Here is a 27,178-nt window from a genome sequence, read left to right as displayed (position 1 = left end):
GAGACTGGATTTTTAAGGATATTTCTTGGATATTAGTGTTTGAATAGGTAAAGACTGGGACATTTACATTTGTAATATGGTTTATATTAGATATTTATTAATCTGAGATCTTGGGGGTGAATAAAAGATTATATCTTAATAAGTGTAGTATATGTGTATCAAGTTGACAAGAGGTCAATTGTGCTAATTTTATGTCAACTTGACAGGTTAGAGTTATTTGAGAGAAAAGCACCTCAACTGAGAAAATTCCTCCATAAGACTGGACTGTAGGGAACGCTGTAGAGCTTTTACTTAGTAATGATGGGAAAGGTTCCAGCCTAGTGTTGACGATGCCATACTTGTGATCCTGAGTTCTATAAAAAAGCAGACTGAGCAAGCCAGGGAGATTGAGCCAGTAAACAGCACACCTTCATGACCTCTGCATCAGCTCCTGTCTCCAGGTTCCTACCCTGACTTCCTCCAATGATGGATTGTGATCTGGAAGTATAAGCTAAATAAACCCTTTCCTCCACAACTTGCCTTTAGGTCATGGAGTTTCATCACAGTAAGACAAACCAATACTAAGACATGTGGGCTCTGAAGCAACTCTGGTGGTTGCCAGGATTTTGTTGTGTTCTCCCTGTTACAATGTTCTGTGGTTCTAATGTATGGTGATCATGACCTCATATTTTATTTTTCCACATGATAATTTAAAATATACTTTATAATATACATCATACATGCACACACATATATCATACAACCATTAAGAAGGAACAGAATTTTGCCATTTACAACAACAGATAAACCTCGACACATATGCTAAGTGAGAAAATCCAGACACAGGACACAGGTACCTACATGGCCTTGTCCCTGTGTGGAGTTTGAATTAGCTCCCGAGAGAATGAACGATCAGCCTTATTTTATTCTATCTTTGATACCTTCCTAATTCTGACACTTTCCCAGACACAGTACAAGAAATGACTCCCCTCTGATACTTTACATATGGAGTTTCTTAGATTGGGTGTGTTGGTTCTAAATGCAACTCTCAGGAGAACTGCTGAGAGTTCAAGGCAAGCCTTGGCTACAGAGCAAGATTTGATGCAGAATAAAACACCCAACTGCCAATCAGTCAGCACTTGACTAAAGTTAAATATGCCAGGAACTTAGTGTCTTACAATTATTTTTTTTAATTATTTATTTATTTTGTGTATGTGAGTACACTGTAGCTCAGACACACAAGAGGAGGGCATCGGATCCCATTACAGATGGTTGTGAGCCACCATGTGGTTGCTGGGAATTGAACTCAGGACCTATGGAAGAACAGTCAGTGCTCTCAACCACTGAACCATCTCTCCAGCTCATGTCTTACAATTCTTATACGCAAGTATAAAACAAAGTTCACTCAAAGTTATAAAAAGTTCCAAGAAGCTGTGACATCCTCTTGTGTCATGTGCAACTTTCCAAGATGCTGGTACTCACAACGGTATTTCCCAGTTTACCTGATGTATTCTGTAGGATTGGGGGTAGATTGGGCAGTGGGGAGGGAACAGAGACGATGGGTCATGCAGACAACATCCCCATGGCATTACCCTTACCATGGAATACCTTGGCAGATGTTAGGGAATGACATAAGTGCTCCCAGCTGCCATTTCTTTGGCTGGTTGGTCACATCCCAGGATCTCCCACCACTCTGCAGTCCCCACAGCCATCATATCACCATAAGGAACCAGTGTGGCAAGACTAGCTGCAGGTGGGAGCCTGCTTTAAGGCACCTGTCGACCGGTTAAAGTATCCCATGCTCCTCTCTGAAGCCTGGCCAGCTGTCTGCTGTCCCAAGCCAGCTAGAAACCAAACACCTGTTTTCATCTCTAAAAGGAAAATGTAGCATGTTTATGAGGTCCTAAATCTCTCTCCCAACAAGCTGAGCTTTTTAATTCATTCTTTCCCACTTGCCCTGAAGGAATAAAGTTTAAAAGCAGCATCAGCTTTTTGCCTGCGTTGTTCTGTCTGTGGAACTCATCTTTGGAATGAAAAGCGCATTTGAAAGCCTGCTGTGAAGTAGAAGCCGTGCTGAGTTTATTTGTTGAGGTTGCGTTGACTTTAGGGGTGATCGGATTTGAACTGGCTAAGAGGCACATAGAAACCCAGGGCCAAGCACTCTGTTTCCTGACAGGTCTCTCCTGTCCTTCCACCATGGAAGCTCCATTAATTAGATCCCATCATTTCCTCTCAGTCTCTTCAGTAAACATCACTAGAAAGAATCAGATTTGCCTTTTAAATGCATCATGTGCGGGGCTGATTCTGTGGAGAAGAGTACTGACTGCTCTTCCAGAGGGCAGGGGTTCAATTCCCAGTACCTATTGGTGGCTTACATATTCTGTGATTCTAGTCCTAGGGAACCCGTCACTATCTTCTGGCTTCTAGGGCCCATGCCCATGGTTCACAGACATATATGTAAGCAAACATCCACAATTAAATGAACAGGTTTTATTTTTTTATTAAGTGGTACTATGTATGAACATACTCAACCATAGAAGAATTCTCTAGCATCACAAAAGTGAGTGAGCAAAGCATTCATTCCCCTTTGTTTCTTGAGCCAGCAATGCTGGTCTACCCCTAGCTTGGCTGTTATGAATACAGTGATGGATAAAGACCTGAGGTCCCCAGGCTCGAGACGCCTGTTCAAAGAAACCAGCCAATTAGATTATACCTGGGATTCTAATTCTCCCCTTATCTCAAAGAACGGACTAGCAAATAAAGGTGGCTCTCAATCCTTCCACTACCCTGAAAATCCTAATCTCAAACTACCTCTTTTTTTTTTTAATTAAAAAAGGTTAGACTTAGTCATTTTATTTTACATTATATGCATGTCTCACACACACACACACACACACACACACACATGCACCACATGTATGACTATGCCCATGGGTGTTAGAAGAGTGCAGGGTCCAGCACAGCTGTGTAAGGGGAAGTGGATGAGGGCTTCAGCATGGCTGCATAAGGGGAGGTGTGACATAGTGCCTACCCCTGGAACATCCTCAGCATCCTCAGCATCCTCAGCATCCCCATGTATGCTGATGACAGCTGATCTGACGTCTCTTCTATTTTACTTTCAGTCTCTCTTTCTGTGGAATACACTTCCCTCATTACTCAGCTTATCACTCCATAATCAATGAAACAAATGCAGTACTCGGGACAGAGGATTGGAGGTAGTCATGAGGCTGGGGAGAGTGAGGAGCAGGCCTTCCACTTTGTCATGGGAACGGATCTTGACAACATAATCAGAGGTCATAAAAGCCTACATGGTCCTTTGTAGGAATAGTTCACTGCCATACTTGGCCCTGAATATGGAATTATGAGGAGATACATCTACCCTCCCTCCACTTCTATGACCGCTGCAGTAATTAGCCAGGGTGAACTCGGGGACATCATGGATTGAGAGTAAAGTTGTCCCAAGAAGAAAAGAAATAGATAGGAAAAGAAGGAGGAATCTATTAAAACACACACACATACAAGCAAATGATAGGGAGAAAGGCTTGTGTCTGATCTAGAAGTAAACAGCATCAGGAGGAGAGCATATGAGGCTATGGAACTGCTGAGACAAGGAGACAAAGGTCAGAGAATTAAAAGATGATATACAAGCATATAAAAAGTTACGGCTTTGTTCTCCTAGCTTCTTGAAGGTTTGAAGACCACAATGCCTATTTTATTTACATGAACTTTAAAACTTTGTAAGAAATTATTTTCACCTTAGTAGTTTGTAACCTATCTTTTCTCGCATGGAAACAGTTACCAAAGATTGCTGCCTGCTATACTAGGAAACTACAGGAGATATGCCCAGCTACTCGTGAAGAACAGGCTGTGTAAAACTACAAGGAAATGTCTTTTGCTTTGTGTTTAGTTTCTGTTTTAAGGAAGTGGAAGCAGGGACTGGAACTATTGATCTAGGATCCATAGATTTTATGTAAATTTAAGGATTTCTTTTTTAAAAAAAGTATTAACGGTAGTCAAAACCTTGATGATGTAACTTAAAACATAAGACTGGGTTCAGGCTCTCTGGTCGGGAGAAGGATAAAGCCTAAAGAAGAGGAAACCTTGATGATGTAACTTAAAACATAAGACTGGGTTCAGGCTCTCTGGTCGGGAGAAGGATAAAGCCTAAAGAAGAGGAAGAAGAATGAAGACCGAGAAGGAAGAGTGATGAGAATTCTCGGGCACAGAGAGAGCACGTGAACTGATGCTTGCATCCTTTGCTGACTGGAGTCATTTCTGAATCAGTGCTGGTCCACTCCCATTCCCCCTTCCTCAGGACCCTCCACCCACTGACGCTGGACCGCAGCAGAAGAGGCCATCAGATCCCCCAGAACTGGAGTAATAGGAGACGGTAAGCCTCCGTGTGGGTACTGAGGACCAAACTCAGGCCTTTTACACTGAGCCATCTCACCAGCTGCACACTGCCTTCTTTCTAGCATGAGTGTGGTGAATGTTTATATACAAATTTGTGGTATTTATGTATCAGGAGCACAGATTTCCATCCACACATAATGACAGACAGCTTCTTCCTGGCAGTAAGCAGGAACATACGGCTTAAATGCAGTAATCATGGCAGAGGGCTGTGAGTTTGCCTGCTCAGACTATTAGAGATTTCATGGGCACAATCAGGAGAAATTACTCACGGTTAGAAAGTGGTTGCCTCTGGTGAGTAGAGAGAGGATCCTGGGAGCCTGGCAAAGCTCCTGTATGCCTTTTCCACAGAGATACTTTGTAAAGGAAGAAATAAAACAGTAATCATTCTGCGAATTTTAAAAGTATGGGTCCCTAATGAAAACCAACACACAGAGAAAAACGTCAGGAGCAAAGCACATTTTTAAAGGCCTTTAAAGAAAATTACCCATTCTAAATAATACTTTAAAAATATACATATATTACCCATTATGACTTAAGAGCTTCAAATGCTGTAACAGCAAGACATATTTATTTTATAATAAACCCATCATAGCATAAACTTGAGATCTCCACACAGGCTCTCGCTTTGTAGCTGACAGTGTTTTGTATGCTTTCATTAACTAATTTAGAAATAAAAGCATAATTGGTAGAAACTCCAATTTCTAAAACTCTTAAGGGAAACAACTGTTTATGTTATGATTCTTTGTCAACGCGTTGGATTTTCATGGCTCCACTGAATTGGAATACACTGAACTATGAGTAGGTTCTGAAGAAGCAACTGTTTTGCTTCAACCTGAATTTACCTTGGACTTTAGGTGTTATCAGTTTGCACAACACTGGAGACTCATGGAGAAGTTCTACAGGGTCCAGGCAAGGACAACAGATTGAATTAGAGTCTAGCACTCAGTCTGAAAGCTGCACAGATGAAGTATGGCTCCTTTGGTCAAGCACAATGCAAACTCAACTGCATTCACTGCAGGCTCTGCTAGTGACTGGGGTGTGTTTATGTACTTCATCTGCTCAGGACCCTCACAGCCAGGAAATATCAAGGCAACGAGGGGTAGATGGACAGGAAGGCTGGATTTATAGAAGACCATCATCACACTTTGACTGATCTATGAGTCACACCAAAGGGGCTCAGAATCCCTTGATACAGAGATGCCTTCTAAGTTGTCCCTGATGCTGGTTGTCAGTTCAGCCTGGCCTGGCTGGGGAGATTCCTTCTGTTCGAAATCTAGAGCGGAAAGGTGGCAGACACACGTGGACACAGGTGGCAGAGGCCAGAGCCACTTGCAGAGCGGTTTTTCAATAATTATCCAGGTAAAACATCCAGTTTGAGAATGAGAGCAACCATGGAACAGGGCGGTGTGGCAGAGAGAGTAGTGTTTTCTTCAGGGGAAATGGAGACAAGCTAAGAAAAGCAAGACTAGAAGATATGACATTTACATACCTGTAATCTGCTAAGACCTGCCCAGCTCTGGATTTGATCTGATGGGTGTGACAAGGAAACAAAGAGAACAAACAGAGATGTGTCTACAGAAAAGCTGGGATCCGGTGGGCTGTGGCTCTGATGGAGCAGAGCCCACACCAGCAGCTGGGGAACTCCACATTAGCTATGATAAATCGCTGAGTGAGAGGACTGGTTTATTATTGTATGCATTTGACCAGGGAGGAGTCAGGTTTGCTAATCCTGAAAGGAAGTCTTGGTAGGCAACAGTCTCAGGTGACATTCTCCTGGAACAAAGAAGCCATGGGTGATAGTTTCGGCACACACTGACTTTCGTTTAAGGTCAATCATTTGGAATATCTACACTTGCTTCAGAGAAAGGCTTTGCCACTGACCTGCCACTCCTCTGAGTCTGACCTGGGGGAGACTTTGCCATTCCCATGAGTCTGAGGCATTGGGATCCCTCGCATGGCTGTGTTTGTGCCAACAGTCACATTCCCTCAGGACTTCATCTACTCCTTATGACAAACCAGACAACTTTCCATCAACCTGAAATTAGGAGAGGAAATAAATTACAATATATCCGTGAGCTTTATTGATGTGTTGTTAAATTTTTTAATAAACTAACACATACATAGCCAGAATTTTGGTTGATGCTCTAAGAGCATGAAGTGAAAAACTAGGGATACTTTTTACCATAATGATAAAAGTGAGGTGATTTCAGAAAAAGGTCTAAAGAATTTGGGGTTCTCCTATGATTTGTTAAATACACACTTGTGATAAGTCATTATAATGGAGTAAAGCTCACATGTAATTAAATGTTAGTCTGTTGTGTCACATGAATAAAGTTGATCTGGGCAATCTCCTTCTTGTTTTATGTGATTTTGTTGAGCTCAAGCATTAGGAAGCTAAACAGAACTGTAGCTGACGTTCTCTTTTGGCCTTCAGTCTGAGGCCACACAGGTCCTCGGAGCAGCTTATGAAATCTGAGATGTTTAGCTGGGAGAGAGTGGAGCACGTAGAGGCTATGCTCCATCCTCTACAATCAGTGGCGGGCTGGGGACGGGGGTGACTGCTGCTGGCACAGTGACAAAAGTCAGCTGATCATCCAAACAGGTAAGACACACCTATTCCCATGAACACCTTCTGACATGGAGTCCACTGGCTGACTTTCCCATTAGTTTAAGCAATTGGTATGAAATACACTATGTCCCATAAGAATCAGCCATATTATTAACTAATGTCTGCATACATTAACTATGTCTGCTAATGTATTCTTTCAATCAATCACTAAAAAGAGCATTTACCTTGAATCAGAAGTGAATTCTTTCTTTTTTCCCCAGACACTTTGACAAAAATGAGTTGCAGGAGCCATAAAACTAGCAAACTTTTATTCTTTTCTTTAAGTCTGGTTTTTATTTTAGATTTATTTTTTATATGCATTGGTGTGTCACTGCATATATGTCTGTGTGAGGGTCCCAGATCTCTCTGAAACTGGAGTTGCAGACAAGTGTAAGCAGCCATGTTGAACATGGGTCCTCTGGAAGAGCAGCCAGTGATTTTAACCACTGAGCCATTTCTCTAGCCTTACTCTTTTATTCCTAAAACAATGATGATATATCAATAACAGATGTGTACATGGAGAAGTATAGATAGAGGAAAGAATAGATATAGGGAGATGATACACATATAGATATACATATATAGACAGGCGATGGATAGATATAAATAGATAGATGCTAGATAGTAGATAAAATCAATGATATAGACACACAGGCAGATAACTAATAGAAACCCAAATATATAGAAACATATGTAACGAATGGGTGGTATCTTTGGTTAGTCCACGTTAAGGCTATTCAAGCCTATAAATTTATTCTCTCTTCCAAATCAATGAAGAATTTTGAAACAAAAAAAATTACATTTAATATAAAACAAAATTTAACTGATGGAATCAATATATAATCAAGGAAAAAAAACTCTTTCCATTGGTCAGTCTTACACAGTAAGAGATAGAAGATGGCGGTAGAGATGTGATGTGAGTCAGGAAGCACAGTCTGGGCAGAAGCTTGCCGGGTCACAGTTTGGGCTCTGTCTCATTAATGTCACTGCACATTTAACTACTTTCTAATTTTAAAAGCTGCTGATAACAACAGTGGACACCCTCTGGGGTTCTTTTGTGGAACCAAGCATTCTCATCCAAAATACTCAAAGAGAGCATCACCTGGTAAAAACATCCTTAGCTCTGTGAGGAAACCACTAACCATCCTCTATAGCAAATGCACACTGTTTATTCCCACAGCTAAGAGTGGGGGCCTCATTCCTTCTAAAGATAATGGCCCCTTGTGCTAGGTATGCTGTGAGATCATCTGAGAGTGGCCTGTCTCATGTGTTCCACACAAATGTACCCTGTGTATTCATTCCCACAGCTGAGTGTGGAGAGGGATGGGAGGTGGTTCTCATGTCTTCCACACAAATGTACCCTGTGTATTCATTCCCACAGCTGAGTGTGGAGAGGGATGGGAGGTGGTTCTCATGTCTTCCACAGTTGTGCTTCTTGTTCCTGCACTGTTCTATAGGCTTTTCATTTGCTGAGGAGAGTAGGCTCCTTGGCCCTGGCAATGCATCACACTGGCCTGATCAGATCCTTCCTGGTGAGTTGTGTCTTTGTGCTCCCAATGGTGTTCAAATGTATTGCTCTGTCTTGCTGTAGTCACAGTCCTAGTCAGTTGTCAGATTGTCAGGACATTGCATTGCTATTTTTCAGGTGACCTTTATTCTCAGCAAGGGAGAGTCAAATAGTGGTGAGTGGTCAAATAGTCAAAGTGAAGTCACTTACAGGTTTTCTTTAATGGGAAAAGAAGTACTTGACTTAATAAGAAAATATTTGTGATGAGGTCCTGAGATCTATAAGTGCAAGCCAACTACCCATGATGCTGTAAGAGAAGAGAAAGGCATGTACCAGAGCTTCCCTGTCACACTTTACACCAACAAAGACAAAGCTGTGACTGAGGTTAATACAATGGATTCATTAAGATACAAAACAAAACAAAACAAAAACCCAGCATATATTTGAAATGTATTGGAGAGTGCTAAATATTCCGAATACTTTATTGAATGCTCCACTGGGAGAGAAAAGCTGAGTGCCTATGTGGGGATACTTTCATGCTATTGTAAAATAAAATGCAAAGTTACCATCACAAGTCAGATATCACAAAGCAGAACAGCCAGATGGGGCTCCATAGCTGAACTCAGAACCCCAGGCCAGCTGGATTAAACATGACCACCAAACCATGATTTTACTCTTCTGCTACACTCATTGTATGTACATTGACCACCAAAAGTCAGAATAAATGAACAGAAGAAAAAATTAATTATTAATGTTAAATAATTAATTATGAAAAGCTCATATAACTTCATCAATAAGAGAAAAAAAATACCCTTGTATCCAAGAAAAGAAAGAAAACTATTCTCGGTCTTCCCAAGAGTGTTGTCTATTTTATGGCAGGCATTTGAGCTAAAGCACGTGTAACTGTATCAATAACAGAAAATATACTTGTATATAGATGAAGAAAAAGAGAGAGATTCTCTCCCTTCCCCGGAGTGCTCTGTCTATTTTACAACATTTGAACATCCTCATCAGTTGTACAATCAGCTTGTCAGGCTCATCAGGAAAGGAAATTTGCTGGAATTTAGTCTGGGAATAAATTCACTCTCTGTAGCAATTTGAGTGAGACTGGCATTTTAGGAACACCACATCTCCTAACCCATGAGAATGATGGTTTTTCTTAAACAGACCTTTACATTTTCTCTTGGAAGTATTGTAGAGTTTTTGGCATAAAACATCTGCAGGTAATGTGTCGGACTTATTTTCACAGACTGATTGTGTGGGTAGAGCTGACTTCTGGACTTTATTGCTGGCATGAAGGAGTGGCCCTGGTCTTTCCATTTGGCTTCAGGTTCAGCGAGCATTCTGTATTACTTACCCAGACCAACGAGTTCTTTGTATGTTGTTTTATTTGATGTGTGTATTCATATACTTGCCCCATAAAAGTATAGCTTTTCATTCTCTGATTTATCTCCTGTCAATGGAATGCAGTATAATATTGCCTATAATCAATGCTATTCAACAACATTTTCTGGGAGCTTCAGGAAAAAAAAAATGTCCCACATTTATTTCACAAGCATTGTAGGGGCTGGATTTGCTCAGCCAGACCTTTGTTTTGGATTTTTTCTTTTGGCCAAAAATATTTGGACGGTTTTTACTGAGAAGGATCACAGCATTTTATCAGCTCCTTCCTGGAATCCTGTATCTACATCCCCATGTTATCAGGGGATTGTTTCTAAGGTTCTATTAACCTTCGATCACATAGGGTGGGGTTTGCTGGGACACTTGCTTTTGTTTGCAGGTGTTTAGTAATCGGAAGCACAATCTATAAGAATCTTTTGCTTCACTTTCTAGGTGATAACTTTTAGAAATGTATCTCAGGATTGTGCTGGTTCGTGGAGATGCATGTTTGAGCCTCATTAGGCTGCGGTGAGACCACTATCATTTTCACAGAATAAAGTAGCCCAGAGACAGTTACAAGGCACATGTCTATGTTTATATTTATTTATATGTGTATTTTGTTTTTTCTGGGAGATGATTTTTATCCTCAAAGAGGACAGAATTACCTGGAAGTGGCAGAAGAGGACAGGATTACCCTTCCAAGACCTGTGGAAGGCTTAGCTCGCTAGGGCCAGCAAGTGTTCACTTTGTCTGGACCAGCCCCTCATACTGCAGCTTTAGTTTGGATAACCAGTTTCTAGCAGACTCTTCTCTGCACTCTCTGATGCTCACACACTTCCTGCTTCCAATAGCTCTCCAACTCACTGGCTCTGCCTGTATCACTTAGATGATTTTCCATGAGAACAACCGCAAATATAAGTGTCTGTATCACGTGTATTTCCTGTCAACGGTTTGAAACCTCTCCCTGTTTATTGGCTGCTATACAGTCTTCTCACACAACCTTGGTTCTCCCCCAAAGCACTGCCCCTTCCTTTCCAGCCCCATTTTCTGTATCCCATACCGTACCGTACCGTGCTTGCAGATCTGACCTGCTGTCAGTCACAGACCCAGCCCTGACCCCTTTTACCATCTGTAATGAGGGATGAAGTGACTTCACTCTCTACCTGGCTTAGTTTTTTGTATTACTGAGATATTTTTATTTCTTCATTATTACTATTTCTCAGTGTTGGTGTTGGAACCCAAGCCTGACATTTGCTCAACAAGTATCCAATGGCACTGAGGTGTAGCCACAGACTGATGAAATCTTATTCTTCGGGATTCTGTGGCAAAAGAGTGTCACTCACATTACCCTCCACCTCTGGGAATTGATCCTTCCCTGGGTCTGCTCTTCAGGAGCAAGAACAGTGGCTTGTAGTAGTAAATATTAAACAATGGTAATTGATTCTATGCACCCTGCTATGCCATCACCCTGCTACTCTCTGTTCCTGGTGACCTCTCTGCCTCCATGGCTAGCCTCACATTAGTGCCCGCTACTCTCTGGCCCTAGCAACGACCAGCCTCCTGCAGCTTTCTGCTGAGGACTCTACTTACATTCCCAGCAACCCAGTAAAATCAAAACCCTTGAGGCTTTTAATTTATTAATGACATTTATATCAGTAAGTTCTCACTCTATAAAACATATACACAATAAACTCAGAGCCAATTGATAATGATACAAACTGTCTACCTAGATAAGACAAATAATTGTTCTGTAATGATCCATCCCTTATATGACTTCATAGCTACATGTGGTTATTTAAAGCCACATAGGGGTGGGTCATCCTCTTCCTCCTCCTCCATCTTCTCTTTTATTCCTCTTCTATTTCTCCTGCCTCTCAAAAACCCTTTCCCCGCTTTACTTTTGCACTGTCCAATCACAGACCTTGCCTTATCTTGTGCCTGCCCTCACCTGAATATAGACATCAACCACAGTGGTTCTTAACTTTCCTAATGCTGCTAAAACCCTTTAAGATAGGTCCTTATGAGGTAACCCTGGACTACAAAACTTTTGTTTTTGCTATTTCATAACTATCATTTTGCCACTGTTAGGTATCATAATGTAAATATCTGTTTTCCAATGGTTTTAGGAGACCCCTGTAAAAGGGTCATTCAACACTCAAAGGGTCATGAAAACCACTGAGCAAAAAGTTCTTTTTCTCAGGATCCTTGAACACTGCTACAGTAGTACCTATGTCTTCCACATAGAGCTATACCTCTTAACCCAAGCAGGGAGTGGTCTCAGATTCTATCGACCTTCCCTCTGGGTCTATCAAACTTTATATCCCCTGTGTAGTCAGGTGTCTCTGGCTCAGGGGGGTCTCCTCACCCACAAAAGCATCTTACAGTAGTTGGGACAGGTCTGAGCTCACAGTTCCTGAGACACCATGTTCCTGCCTTTTCTTCCCAGTGTGAGAATATATAACCTCGGGGAACTGAATTATCATCCCTCCCCCAGTCTTACTAGCTGCTTTTGGGGCCTGTCCCCTTTCCTCATTTCATTAAAAAAAAAAAAAAAAAAAAAAAAAAAAAAAAAAAAAAACTTTGGAATCTCCTCACCATGCAGAAACAACAAAAATCTAGTCTGATTGACAATGTACTTTGTTTTCTACTATTTCCTGCTCTCCACCTTGACCATGCTTGATGCCTGATTAGCCAAACCTGATTAGCCTCCAAGAGGAGGCAGATAGACTAGGTTGGGAGGAAGCTGAGGTGGTACCTTGAATTCAGTGGATAGTGCTGTCAACTGGACTGATATCAATTCTCCTCTATTTCTTCATCCTTTCCCTTTCCTTCTCTTGCTTCTCATTTTCTCCCTCCTTTCTTTCATCCTTCTTACATTCTTTCTTCTCTTCCTTCTCCTCTACCTCCTTTTCTTTATTCTCTTCTTTTTTTTTTATTCTGTATGTCCTCCATCTGCCTATAGAGTGATCAGAACTCCAAAATGACTGTCTTTGTACTAATAATTATACAATTACAAATTTGGCAAAAGTCAACAATCAGTTTAAAGATGCTTCATATGGAACTGGATTTCTTGTTTCAAGTTGCAAGGTTCTCAGATTATTCTCTCTTTTCCCAGCCAAACATCTAACCCCCCTTCCATGCCACTTAATGAGTAGAGACTTCTGCACTATGGCTCAGTCTTCGGGTCTGCAGCAAACTGTAGGTTGTAAAACTTCTTTGAACTTATTTGAGAAAAAATCAAATGGAACTGAATAGAGGGAATTTTAGGAACATCTGCCAAAGTGGATATTCAGATTGTCTGCCATGCATTTTAAAGAGGTTGGTTTCTGCATTTCAGATGAAAGGCTTTGCTCAGGGTCTTAGAAATATAAATAGAAAGAGAGAGGGAGAGAGCTTGAGATAGAAGAAGGGGAGAAACTTTGAGTTAAGCTGATTTCCAACAGAGATGAAAAGGGAGTCACAGACTTGGTGGACCCTTTCTGCTCCCTGCACTTCCCAGGGGTTTCTTCTGCAAATTTTAGTAAAGGAACACTCATGTGTGCCCTGAGAAGACTCCCTTTGATGGCAGGGGATGGTTCACAGTTTGTTTGTGGGCTCTGGCTTCAAAGTCCACAAGAGGAAAAACAAATCTGTTTTGTCAATAGTGTGTGATATGCTGATGGTGCAGCTTCCTCCTTCTGCTGGGCTGATGTTTACCTGTGCTTGCTGTCAGACACTGTTGCTCATACTTGCTCAGCACCAGACACCACAGAAAGGATCCCAAGTGACTTGTGCCCTTCCCCCCTGCCCCAGTAGGCTCCTGATGCCTGGCCATCGGCTCTGAGACAGGCAGTTGCTGTAGTTCAGCAAAGCAAATAGGTTAACTCTTTTAGTTGGATTCCTAGGAGAATACCAGTCATCATATCAGTGAGGAATGTAGCTAGATACTTGAACCCCAAGGACAAGATGAACAGGAGGGCCAGGAGGAGGAAGAAGGTGGTGTGGAAGAGAAGAGTAAAGAGAAAGAAGAGGATGAGAAGGAAAAAGAGGAGTGTGAGCATAGGGAAGAATACATGGGTAAGAAAGAGGAAAGGAAGCTGAGGAGAAAGAACAGGATTAGGAGAAGTAGGAGAAAGATGTGAAGAAGAGGAAGGGGAAGGGGAAAGGCTCAGGGTCAGTGTGAGAAGGGAAAACTCCCATCTGAGCCAGTAGTGCAGGCTCTTGAGGAAAATGCTGCACTGCAGACTTCCTTGAACTGGTATGATGGGAGAAAAGCAAAAGACAATGAAGAAAGAACGTTCCTATCCTGAACAAGTACATAAGTGACATATACTCGAGCTAATCCAAGTACCCACTCTTTGGCCATATTGCTTCAATCCTATAATTCAGTCCTGGTGCTGAGAGCTGGGAAGGAAGGGTTACCTACCTCAAATGACAACTTTCTTGTTGTCCAATTGCCACATTGAAATGGTGAATGTCTTCTCAGCTCATGTTGGTTTTGGTTTACAGTCACTCTAGGCTCCTGCAGCATACACCAGCTTGGGTACCCATGAGTCCTGTTTTGGGTGCAGAGAAAGCAAAGCATCATTTTCTCCAGAAAAGCTCTCATCACTGACCATCAGTCTGCTTCCCTCTGCCCTGACATCTGTTGATGTTCCTTTGCTGGATCTCAGTTGTCAGGAGTCATCCTTGGAGCCAGAACCAAGCTCTCACCCAACTCAGCCTTCCCCTCAAGCAGCTCCCCTCCCCCTCTCTTACACCAAGCAAAGGAGCCCTCATTTTAAAAAAGAAATCAATTCTATGGGGACCACTGACTATTTTAATTTTCTGCTCCAGGAAACAATAGCCTCTTTCATTTTGTTTTAGTGTTAAGAGAGGAAAGATTCTAGCAAAGATGCATTTTTTCTTTTGGGATACAAGAACTTTCGAAGAAGGAGAATTAAAAAATAAAGATGGTTGGTTTTATTGTTGGTATCCTGGTTGCAGTCTACATCCCTAATGTCCTTAAGCCACAGATTGCAGATGGATCTGGAAGAAGGGACTTTGTATCTGGGTGGTGAGAGCTTTTGACACTGACTGCTTTCTGAGTGCCTGCACAGACAGACAGACAGACAGACAGACAGACAGACAGACACACACACACACACACACACACACAGAGAGAGAGAGAGAGAGAGAGAGAGAGAGTACATACATGCACATATGTATTTACATGCAAATGCATGCAAACACAAATGCATGCAAACACGCATTCACATACACCTAGTTTATGACAAACCAATAACTTACTAGAGTTTACTGTGTATTTGTATGTATGAATACATGTATGAGCAAATATGTGCATGTAAAAGAAGATGACAAGTGTCCCAGGATCTCACTCTTTACCTTTATTTCCTTGAGACAGCTTCTGTCACTGAACTTGCAGGTAGAATGGTAGCCAACAGGTCCCATGGTTCTCTTGTTTCTGTCTTGCAAGGCACTGGCACATATACATGTACAGCCACACTTTGCTTTTTATATGTGTTCTGAGCTTGAACTCCTGCTTACTAAGCAAGTGCTCTTACCTGCTGTGTGATCTCCAAGCCCTGGAGCTCAATTTTAATGATTGTAACAAGTGTGGTTGGAAATGGGGTAATAGAAAATCCAAAAGACTAGCAGAAACAAAGCAGTTTTTAACCTTCTGCTCTGCAGAGAGAAAACACAGAATACAAAACCAAAATGAAAACAGTAATAACAACAAACAAAACCCAAACCTATGGCTGGAGCAGATTTGGCTAAAGATGGTGGTTTTTAAAGTCCTTCATGTTATTACATCTCTGTCTTTACCACAGGCCTTCTCCCTGTATGATTGGTTTAGGACACAGAGCATTATCTAATGAATGCTTTGGGGCTTGAAATTGTCCCCTTTGTCTGATCTTGGGCTGTGTCACATAGCAGACGATCTGTCTCAGACAGTCAGGTGCCAGGTAGTAGTTAAGAGAGAGAGGACCCTGGTGCCTCCTGCTTCCTGGTGATGCGGATGACTTGGCACATTCCATCCTGAAATCCTGAAAAAGGACCATCACAATGTCTCTCAGGAGTGCCTCCTGTGATGTGATGAATTGATTAACTGGGATAAGTTGCCTGTGAGGTCACTGTTGCCACTAGATCCTCTAGCCAAATTGCAAACTAGCAACCCGGAGCCCTTCTGACATGAGACTGTGTGAAACACTCTCTTTATCCTTGTTCTAGGAGCAAGAGTGTAAGACCTTCCAGGTCAGACCTCAGTTAAATAGGGTTCAGCCTCAACCTAGGTTAACGCTTTTGTTATAGTTAAAAATATGAAAAATCACTGTCTAGTTTAAATTTCAGTTTCCCAGCGATGGAAAAAACACATATTTTATAAGAGAGGCTCTTACAGTACAGATGGTGGGGCTTGTTACAGTAACTGATAGGAAGGGCTATTTTCATCTTCAAGCATGTTTGTAAAGAAGGAAGGAAGGAAGAAAGAAGAAAAAGAAAGAAAGGATGGAAGAAAGGAAGAAAGAAAAAGAAAGAAAGAAAGAAAGAAAGAAAAGAAAAGAAAAGAATAAAGGGGAAGGAAGGAAAAAAATTTACAATAGTCATAAATTAGTCAAAAGCACCACAAGAAGACCAACAGAGTCAACTAACCTGGCCCCATGGGGCCTCACAGAGACTGAAACACCAACCAAAGAGCACGAAGGGGTTGGACCTAGGTCACTCACACATCTGTAGCAGATGTACGGTTTTGTCTTCATATAATTCCTCTGACAACTGGAGTATGGACTGTCTCTGACTCTGTTGCCTGCCCTTGGATCTCCTTCCTCTAACTGGACAGGCTGGTTGGGCCTCATTGGGGGAGAATACACTTAGCCTGTGACTGGATGTCCCAGGACTCAGTCATATCCAAAGGGGGCTTCCCCTTCTCCTCAGAGAAAAAAAAAGTGAATAAACAATTATTGAAAAAATAAAATGAGTATTTTAAAAATATATATTTTACCTAAAATATATATGCCATCATTGGCCAAAGCCTTTTCTTTGAATGAGTTTCAGAGAGCTTGCATGCCAGTGGTTACATAGAGTTCATGGTATTTGCATTTCCCTATTTTAAAATTTTGATGAAAATTTAGATAAGTTGTCACACTCAGCACAGGGCCTGTGTATTTTTCTACTTATTTTAATTGTTATTTTCAAGTCTATAAAGCTAATGACTGGAAGACAATATATGTCACACAGATTGAACCCTCAGTGAAAGAAAGTGTGTGGTTATTTTGGGAGCCATATGTTCCTTTCTACCATGAGCACCCATCCTATATCCTAACATGGAGTGTTGACCTACTACAAAAATATCTTTTATTTGCCTGATGTAATCAGCATCTTGAGACTTACTGCTGAATAAGCTCATTCCTCCTAGTTCTTTATGAACCATGGCTGGCTGGTTCAACTCAGCTGTTCTGGCTCAAACTCCTCTGTAAGATGGCTCATCAATCTGTCTTCTCTCAGCTTCTCACCAAATTGCTCTGCCTGTCCTCAAACCAACTCTAGGGATTTGTTCAATCGCTTGGCTCCTTCTTAGTCTCTGGCTTCAACTGCCTCTGCTGACTTGCACAGAACTGAAAAATCTCATGAAGGAAATCAACCCCACTGCACTGCACTCATCACACTGACTCCTAACTCTGACTTCACTGCATTGAACTCAGCTGACTACATAGAACTGACTGACTTCTCTCTCCTTGTACTTCTTTCTCTTAAAGAGCTTTTCTCCTGAGTGTTGGTTGTATCATTGTCAAATCTTACTCTGATTCATCACTTATTATGCCCAGCAATTAGATGCCATTGATTTTGGACTAAATGTATGTCCTAAAGGATTTTAGCGAGAGGGATTAAAGGTGTGTGCTGAGGGTGTGTGTACATTCTAACTAGATCACTCAGACCTGGAAAGTCTTTGGATATGATTAGAGCAACCATGCTGCTGGATTAAAATTCCTTTACAACCAGCAATGACTGTGAAGTCACATGCGTCTTAGGTGCACAGATTATCACCATGCACTGATTAAGAGCTCTTCTGTGGAATTACTGTCAATCATATTAAAAATGCAACAAGATATAAATAGTCGTTCAAAGCTTAAAATCCCAGCATTCTCCCCGTCTATACTAGCATGGCTGTTACTCTCACTCACTACTGTTTACACTGGACACCACAGTTAAAGGACAGTATGCTGATCTTATAATGGAATATTCATTGTAAAAAGACTCTGGGTATATATATCACAGAAGACATGACATTCAAATTAATAATTTAAGTAGTCTTATAAAATTAACAAAGAGGTTCTAGAAAGAAAAAAGATAAGAGGAAACTTTTATTTCTAGATAGACACAAACCATATTGCTAATTGCCAGGCCTTGGCTTTCTGAAGGTGATAGATGAAATGGCTCAGCTCTAACCATAGTATTTGGCTAACTGCAGAGCACTGTTAAATCATATTTAAATACTATTAATCTTAATAGAAACACCTTAATTTTTCCTTTAAATCAGCTAAGATATTGGAAGTTGAAACACACATTGGCTCCCTATTTCACAGATGTCAGCCTTTTTCATATGGCCTGGATGTTTTGAGCACATAACTAAACACAAGTTGTACCATTTGTTGTGGCTGAATTACCTTCCTGCAGTCCTGTTGCTTTGGACAATCACAGACACATTTGAGAAGCTCCAACCACATCTGCTTGAGGCCAAAGCATAAGTTGGGTTCCAGAAAGCAATATCACAGCCACGTCTGTAAACATTTTAGGGTGGGTTCCTTGTTATGACACCTTCTCTGAACTCAATGACCCTGTCCCTCAAGCCACTTTCTCCCTTGATGGCCCAGTTGAAGCCACATGATTAGTGATTAGTGCACTGTTTTTTATTTGTATAAAAGCTTATGTGTTGGCTTCTTCAGACTTTCCCATCACAGTCTCCTCTTTTTTTTTTCCTTATAAAAGCAAGGGATTCTGGTGACTTAATGACTCAGTCAGAACAGACTCCTCTGTGCTATTCCCTAATATTGAATCCTTAAGTGACAAGGATGAATGTGATTTGTGATATCGATTTGACACAACCTAAAATAACCTGGAAAGAGTCTCAGCGAGGGATTCTTTAGAGCAGGTTGGTCTGTAGAAAGTCAATGGGAGTGATGGACTGTCTTGGTTATGAGGTGGGAAGACCCAGTCTGAAAATGGATAACACCATTCCCTGGCTTAAGACCTGAGTCTCTGTAAGACAACAAACTTGTACGAACTCACTGAAGCTGTGATTGCCTGCATGAGATTTCCAGGAGATCAAGGCAGTTATTCTAGCATGTAGGAGAAAGGTACCATGAGCTCCATTTGGTAACTGAGGCATTACAGACAGTTGGTAGATTCTAGTGAAAGAGAAGACAGTTTTCTTTGAGGATTTGGCTTCTGGTGAGTTGACCATACTTAACTGAATGGGTCTATACCTAGAAATACATAGACAGCACAAATTTGAGTCAATGAGGTATTAATCAAGTAACTTTAATATTTTTTGAGACATGAAATTAGGAGCTAAAGGGATAGGGTCTAGGAGGATTTGGGAGTAAATATGATCAGAATATATTGCCATGGTAGTTATATATATGTATATATATATATATATACACAAAGAACAGAGAAAGCTAGCAAAACCCTAAGGACTGAATCCATTTAAAAGACTTGGCAAGCTACTTCAGGATTTCACTGTTTGGCTTCCCACAGTGATGGGCTATAACCTGGAATTGTGAGCTGAACAAGCCCTGGCTTCTGCAAGCTGCTTTTTGGGAAGGCATTTTACTCCTGCAGCTCAAATGAACTAAAACAAGGAGTCATCCATCTTCCTCCTCTCAGGGGGTTTGTCTCCCCCACTGTTCATCAAGACTGGAGGAGGTTAGCCTGCACCTGCTGTCAGTATCATCAGGGTAGAACAGGACCCACCCAACTAACCTACAATAGGACCAGACAATGTTGATAGACAGAATACACAACTATATTAAAAAATGGAGTGTCCCAGGAATGGATTATGATAATGGCACATCTCTAAAAGTTCCTCTCAGATCAGTGAAGATGCTGCTTATTAAAACTATCAAGTCATAGCATTGAGAAAGAGTTCATCAATGACACCAATCAATCATTCAGGTCTTGGGAAGAAAGAAAGTCCAGTGAAAGCTGTTGCTGTGCTAGGACAGAGCATCAAGAGCTCAAACTGTGCCTCAGAATCCTGGAAAGAAGGAGCAATGAGACCCTGAGATGCCAAGAAGACTGATTAAATCCCTCTGATCCATCAGCCTCAAAGGTTAACCTGGGAAGAAAGGTCAGAGACCGAGTGTTCTTTTCCCTGGATGAGCAGCAACTTGACAAGAGCTCAGAAAGTAAAGGTGTGGATTTGATGCATGCCTCCTTCCTTTGTGTCTCTTCTGTAGTGCTGAGTAGGCAGAGGATGGTGATGGTATACAAAGTCTAGACAAGAGCAACTTCTCTACATAGAAAACCACACATACCTTCCACATGGTTCCATTCAGTGCAAAGTCTGATGTTTCTCCTCTTAGACCTGTAGTCTGTTCTCAGCAATGAAACCACTGAGCAAAGGTGTACCCTGTGACTTTGCCTCCCTGGGGAAATACAGATGCGCCAGGAGGAAATATGAGTGGCTGGTTGGTTCTGCCGCTGTGCAAGCTCCATGTCCCTTGTTTTCTATGTCATCCTTCCTCCCCTGATCCCTTCCTCACATACAGGCTTACTTGGTCACTTTTGCAGTTCCAAGTAGCCTCATGTACTGTTCTGCATTTTGGCATTGTTGAGGAGAGATAGATGTCCTTGGCTCTTGACTATTCAAAACATGAGAATCTCTGTTTCAAATTTCTGACTGGGGCTCTGGCTTCCAGCTTTTCCATGTGAGTCCCTTTCCTTTTTTCTTCGCACTCCTTGACAGAACTCCATCTGATTTAAAGTAGACACACCTTATTTGTGAGTTTGTCAAGCAGGAGGGAGTAGGAGGCAGCGCTCAGCCCCAAGGAACTAGAATGAAGCAATAAAATTTTCTTCTGATCATTTTACTAAATCAAAACATCAATTTCTTTGCTGATCTGAGTGATCTCCATTCAACTGCATTTTCAATCAGAAGCCTATATGTCATGTGTAGGGAGCCAAGACCTAGTCTCGATGACAAGGACTCAGTGACCAGACCAATGAAGTCTTCATGTACTGGGATACCATGAGCAAAATGGACAGAAAATACCCACTCTAGGAATCTCTTTCTAAATGAAAGGAAACATCTCAGAAGCTATGGAAGAGAGGAGGCACAGAGGTTCCCTCCTCACTAGGATAACAGTCTTCAGGCTGCCCATGTGCACTATGCTTTGTCTTTCTTTTGCTTTCCTGGATGCTGTTGCATGCTACATCCTGGAATGAAAGTTCTGAAATTTCGGTTCCTTTGAAAAACACAGAAATATTGTGGGAATGCATTTTTGTTTTGATCTCCCAAATGTTTTCATTTCAATTTTGATTTTTGCCAGCTGCCCATAGTTTCTGCAGTTGTGTGACATTTAGAATTCTGGGGACTTTTCAGAGGGCATATAAATGTTAGGGCACTTGAGAAGCACAATGTAGGTTGGTGGTTGTTATTGGTGGTCATAGTTTGCTAAATTGTCATGTCAAAGAAGAAACAACAGCAACAAGAAGAAATTAGATATCTTAATTGTGAAGATCAAACTTCTCCCAAGGAACTTGATACCCCTAAATAGTCTAACGATAACATCACACCCTTTCTGACTTCTGACTTTATTCAGGGATCTCTTTCCTTTCCTTTGTATATATTTTTCTCTCTTATATAGAGTAGAAAGCACAGAAAAGGGGTGGAGAAGGGGAGAAGAAAAAAAATTTCACAAAGTAGCAAAGAACAGGCGCCCAATCCAAACACAAAAGCATCTCACCTCTGCAGATGCTACATCCTTAGCATCCACAGCCTATGCATTCAGAACACCAAGAAAAACAGAATTAAGTCTGTACTAAGAATGTGTTCTTGGCATTATTGATAAAAGTAAATAAATAACCTCACAAGTATTCACACAGAATTTATAGAGTTGTCCTCATTATGAGTCATCTATAGTTTTAATGTACATGGTAGGGCTACATGCAGCTGACCCACTAGACATACTTATATAAGCATCTACAGACTCAAGTATCTGTCTGTGGCATATGTCTTGAAACCAGGGTTGTTGATGGATACTAAGACAAGATATGTCAATCTTAAAAACATGCTGTGTAAAATGGTTTTTTGACATATTCCCTTCAAATAAATTTTGTTTGTTCTAGTATGAGGAGACAGTTCCTGAGATCCGCCATCTCAGGAATAATGTCTATATTGCTAATGGGTCAAAACTGAGTTCTTGTCTCCAGGCCCAGGAACCAACTCCTATCCTGCTTCATGTTTCTTGTTTGTCTGTTAACTGGTAAAGAATGTAACTGCCATCATCTAAACTAAAGCTTACAAGTCGTAAATGACTACCTGTCATGACTTAATTGACTGACTACATGTGGCTTGTCCATTCCTTTGTTCCCTAATCGTTCTGAATTCTGAGCCAGAGTCTAGGAGGGGACCTGATTGTAAAAGTAAAGCCAAGGATCCTAGAACCAGGTGTCTTGGTTAAGGCCCAGTCACCAATGTTTATTTTCTTGCTTAAACCCTTGGTTCAAAATATGATTGGACAATACTATGGCTCTCCCTACTCCCGCTTGCTTTATGGTTCTATTTTTTAAAAACGCTGTACAATTTCCCTCAGGGATGCAGTTCAGGTCTTGAACTGGCTGCTTCCCTGTGCTCAAAATATAAAGCTTTCATTTTAAGCTTCTGTGTTAGAAGTATGTTTTCTTGGCTTCTCCCCAAACCCAAGACTATCAACTTAGAAACTTCTAACAGTTCATGCTAGTCAACTCTTAAGAGCATTAAAAGCTGAAGTTGCATGAATAAATGACTGTCAGCATTTGCTAAGCTATTTATTGGGTATTAAGGTAGAAAGAAGTTAACTCTACCTCATGTTGCTGAAGAGTTTGTATTTGAATGTACTCATTATAATATATCTTCAGAGTACGTCTGCCTGAATAAAAAGAGAAAATGAACCAATTCCATGTATTTTATTTTATTTTTTTATATCTTCCTAAGGAAATTCAAATGTCTCAGAAATGGCATCAAATTCAGCATAGTAGAGATCACATTGATTTATAGCTGACGTTTTAGGAAATTATGACTTAACGCAATGATATTTGTCAAAGCTTCTATTCAGCACATCTTTTAAAAAAGTAATTTTACATGATAAATGTTAATTTGAATCATGATTTACTGCATAGTTATCAGAAGAGTCAGAAATACATGGAGAAAACTTTTAATATAGGGTTTGTGTGTGTGTGTGTGTGTGTGTGTGTGTTTGTATGTTAAATTTGCTAGTAACAAGAATTCATATAGTCAACAGAGTCTATAGGATATCTTTAGTGAACAGGGTATCATGCACCACAAGATGGGACAATTCTTATCTGTCAGAGCTTGAGATACAGCCTCAGAGACTGGCCACTTGACAGCTGCTTGCTGTGGGAGGAGAGGAAAGCCCAAATGAAGCAAGATGACATGAGCAAACATCTGCTTATTCCAGATATGGCCAGAAATCACACTAAAGCAACTGGTATGTTAACGTTGGTATTTATATGACTATCAGGAGACACACAGGAGGATAGGTGAGGGGTTACTTCCAGAACTCAAGAATGACTGGCAGAAATGTCATGCAAAAGCTCTATCCATGAGTGATGCTTGTGAAGGATGTATGCCATGAACATCATTTGCAGAGCAAATTTGTGAGCGCCTCAGCAAGGAGTCTCCTCTTCTTCCCTATGGCTTACTGCTTCTGTAATGTTGAGGATGGCCAACTCTCTGAGCCTCCTGGGTCTTTGCAGCTCATTTCCTCTCTTCTGGAAGAGGCGTTTACATGTGGGGAAGTCGCCACACAATCAAGTCCAATCCTCCTAGATCCGTAGACAGATGTGGAGTGACTCACAGATACAAACCCCCTTTACTAAGTCAGGGTAAAAGGCAAAAAAAAAAAAAAGAGGCTGCATAGTTAGAGAAACAAAATTCAAAGCACAAGCATCTGGGCCATGGGTCTCACAATGCACCAAAATGTTGCCACAAAAACCTAGAGAAGCAAATGAATGACAGGAGAAGATAAGGAGCTGAAGGAACAGGAAATAAAAAAGGAGACAAGCCTGCATGGACAGATATGGATACTAGCCAGTATGGTCATTAAAGAGAGATCATAAATACATTCAGGGATTTGCTGGAAAGGGTTAAATGTCTATGCAATTGAAGGTGAGGATGAGGAGAATGAAGAAAACTAAGAACTGGGGTGGGGGTGAGGGTTAGGTTAAGGGTGGGGTGTATTCCATTACATAAAAACATACTGTTAAATAAAATAAAATGAAATAAAATAAATAAATCTCACGTTGAGCTTGGAAAAGAACACTAAAGATCTGTGTCAGCGAACCTGGAAGGGGTTCAGCTAAACTTATCCAGAAAGAAAGACAGGGTTGAAATAGCCTAACAGTGACTGGGGAAAATGTTGAAAGTCAGCTCCCAAAGGATGGACATAGATGACTGGGTCTACATTTGAGAAATACTGTAACTTCTACCTACTGTTAAGTCCAAAGGAAACTCCAATTCCCCCAACTCCCCATAGCAGTCCAATACCCAGAAATCAGTTCAACCTGGACTGTCAGGGGATTTCTGTTGGTTAGATAAAAGCTAGCATTCCTCAGGAGCTTGCCACCCTGGTCACCATCTTCCAAAGGGAGTCCTTTTCCCTACCTCTGGTGAAAGGGATATATGACAACCTATGGTGCCTATCAGCATATCAAAGCACATGCTGGCCTCCAGGCTCCCTCTATGTTATAAGTACCAGGTGCCCTGTACGTGTCTCAGAGTCCTTGCTAGCATCCCGTCCCTTCTCACCTCCTCCCCTCCCCTGTACTCCCTCCAGCTCACAGGCTACCCTTCCTGCAGCTACTCACTCTCCTTATAGCCCTGCTCTTCTTGTTATATCCACTCCACACTGCTTCTCTCACTGAGCTCTCTCTCTGTCCCCTCTCCTGCTAGTCTCCCTTCTCGTGCATATAGCATGTCTGTTCATGTTCATGACAGCATGTTCAGGTCGAGTCTGCTGGCCATGTTCAATCTACAGCTTTCTCTGCTCTGGAAATAACCAGATGTCCCTGACTTTTCTCTTTTATGTCTACAATAAGATGCTTTCCCCTTAACCGTACCATGGAGTGGTCATGTCCCTAGTTCATGTAAGCATCTCTGAGCAACATGTCTTAAATCCTCAAAGCGAGGACCCCCACACTTCTTCGTAGGAAAGGTGACACCCCAAACCACTCACGAGAAGTGGTCTTGATGCAAACTGCAAGAGGATTTTTATTCCAAGCGCTCTGGGGCCCACAGTTATACACTACGCAGGAGTAGAGGACTGTGGACCCCAAGTGCAGGATTGGGACAGCTTTTGTAGGGTTCACAAGGCCTGCTAATTCCAAACCAATCATGGCAAAGCCCTCCAATCACAAACCAATTGTTTTAAACTATCTAAGCCAGAGCTTTCTAGGCTGATCATTGTAAACCATCTAAGCCTGCGCTCCGGGGACCAATCATGTTAAACTATCTAAGCCCACACTCCATGGACCAATCCTGTTCCCTATAGTCTCAGAAGTCTGTATTTGTGTGGTCTCCTGGGTGGGGGTGACAATGGCACTCAGGAGAAGTCATTAGGGTGGGGAGTTTCTATGGTGCAGGCAGTTTGCAGAAGCCAGATAAGCGGTTAAGTCAGCTTATCTCCTGTTAACTTACTAGGCCCAGCTCTCGTAACCAAGGGCCTGTCCTATGCCTTTCACCCAGTTTATACAGAAAGCGGCTCCGGAAGAGCAAGGAGTGTGACCTTATATCTACTTACTAGGAGAGAGCAGGGTCTGGAATTTGAGTTACTTAGGGGTTCTTAGGTGTGGGGGTTAAGGCACCTTTAGCTTGGGGTCCTTGGAGGGGATAGGCTCTATTTTTTATTCTTTCACATGCTTAAAACCTGTGAGTTGCTGAACAAGGCAAGCATCAAGTGGAACACCAGAAGAAAGATCCCAGTTCTTTCAGCTTTAAATTGGGATGCTTGGAGGTACAAAAGCTAGAGACAAAGAACAGAGAAGATAACTCATTACCTGACAGGAGGGTGAGAGATTGGTGAGGAGGTTTCAGGAGAAACGATCATAGACTACAGCCTCCCAGGCAAATAAATAAATAAATAAATAAATAAATAAATAAATAAATAAATAAATAAATGACAATCAACAGGGGACCCCAAACTCTTGAGAATAATGCTAAAATGAAGGAAAAACAAAGACATTGTTAAATCAGGAAAAGGATAGGAAATTTGCCATGAGAAGGCCTGTGCTCAAATCCAACTTACAAATTATTCTGCTTAAATAATAGCCATTCGTGCTGGGAAAATGAATGGGGAGAGCAGGGTGGATAAGAGGTACAAACATGGGTGTGAAGCTTGCCTTCTGCCCACTGGTTTTCCATTCATCTGTTACACAGGCGCAGGTGGATGTACTGCCAGCAAAGGTGAAGACACCATTCCACAAATACTTCTCCTTTGTTACTTTCTGTAGTTCCCTGTGGATGAATTTGCTTACAGTTTGCTACAATTTACAAATCTCAGATTTTCTAGCAAAAGGTCATGGTTGTAGCCCCCCTCCCATCTCCCCCTCCCCCACTTTGTCTTTGGAGTATACAGGTATGTGTCCATGTTTGCACAGGTGTATGCACCCTTCGTGTGGAAGCAGAGTCCAGAGGAAGACATTTGTTATCTTCATCTGTTGCTTACTGCCTTACTGCCTTCTGATCAGGTCTCTTGCTGAGCCTGATTCTCACTGTCAGTTAGGCTTGTGGGCCAGGGAGCTCCTCCCAGGACTGATCTGTATGTCTGCCCATAATAATGAGGCAACATGTATATATACCTATGCTTAGATCTCTCCTGGGTGCTGGGATTAGAACTCAGGTCTTCCTGTTTCACAGCAAGCTCTCTTACCCACTGAGCCATCCCCCTGGCATGACTCCTTTAAATGGAGAGGTGGTCCTTTTTCTTTTCCAGACTCACAAAGCACTGGGTGAGAGTTCAGACATAAAAAGGGGGAAGGTTATCACATAGGATGTGGTGATGTCAAAGAAAGCCTTCCCTTATTGATCCCCAGGA

The sequence above is a fragment of the Micromys minutus genome (genome assembly GCF_963924665.1).
Source record: "Micromys minutus genome assembly, chromosome: 14".
NCBI classification, from domain to species: domain Eukaryota; kingdom Metazoa; phylum Chordata; class Mammalia; order Rodentia; family Muridae; genus Micromys; species Micromys minutus.
Note: the sequence above shows the minus strand (reverse complement) of the source record.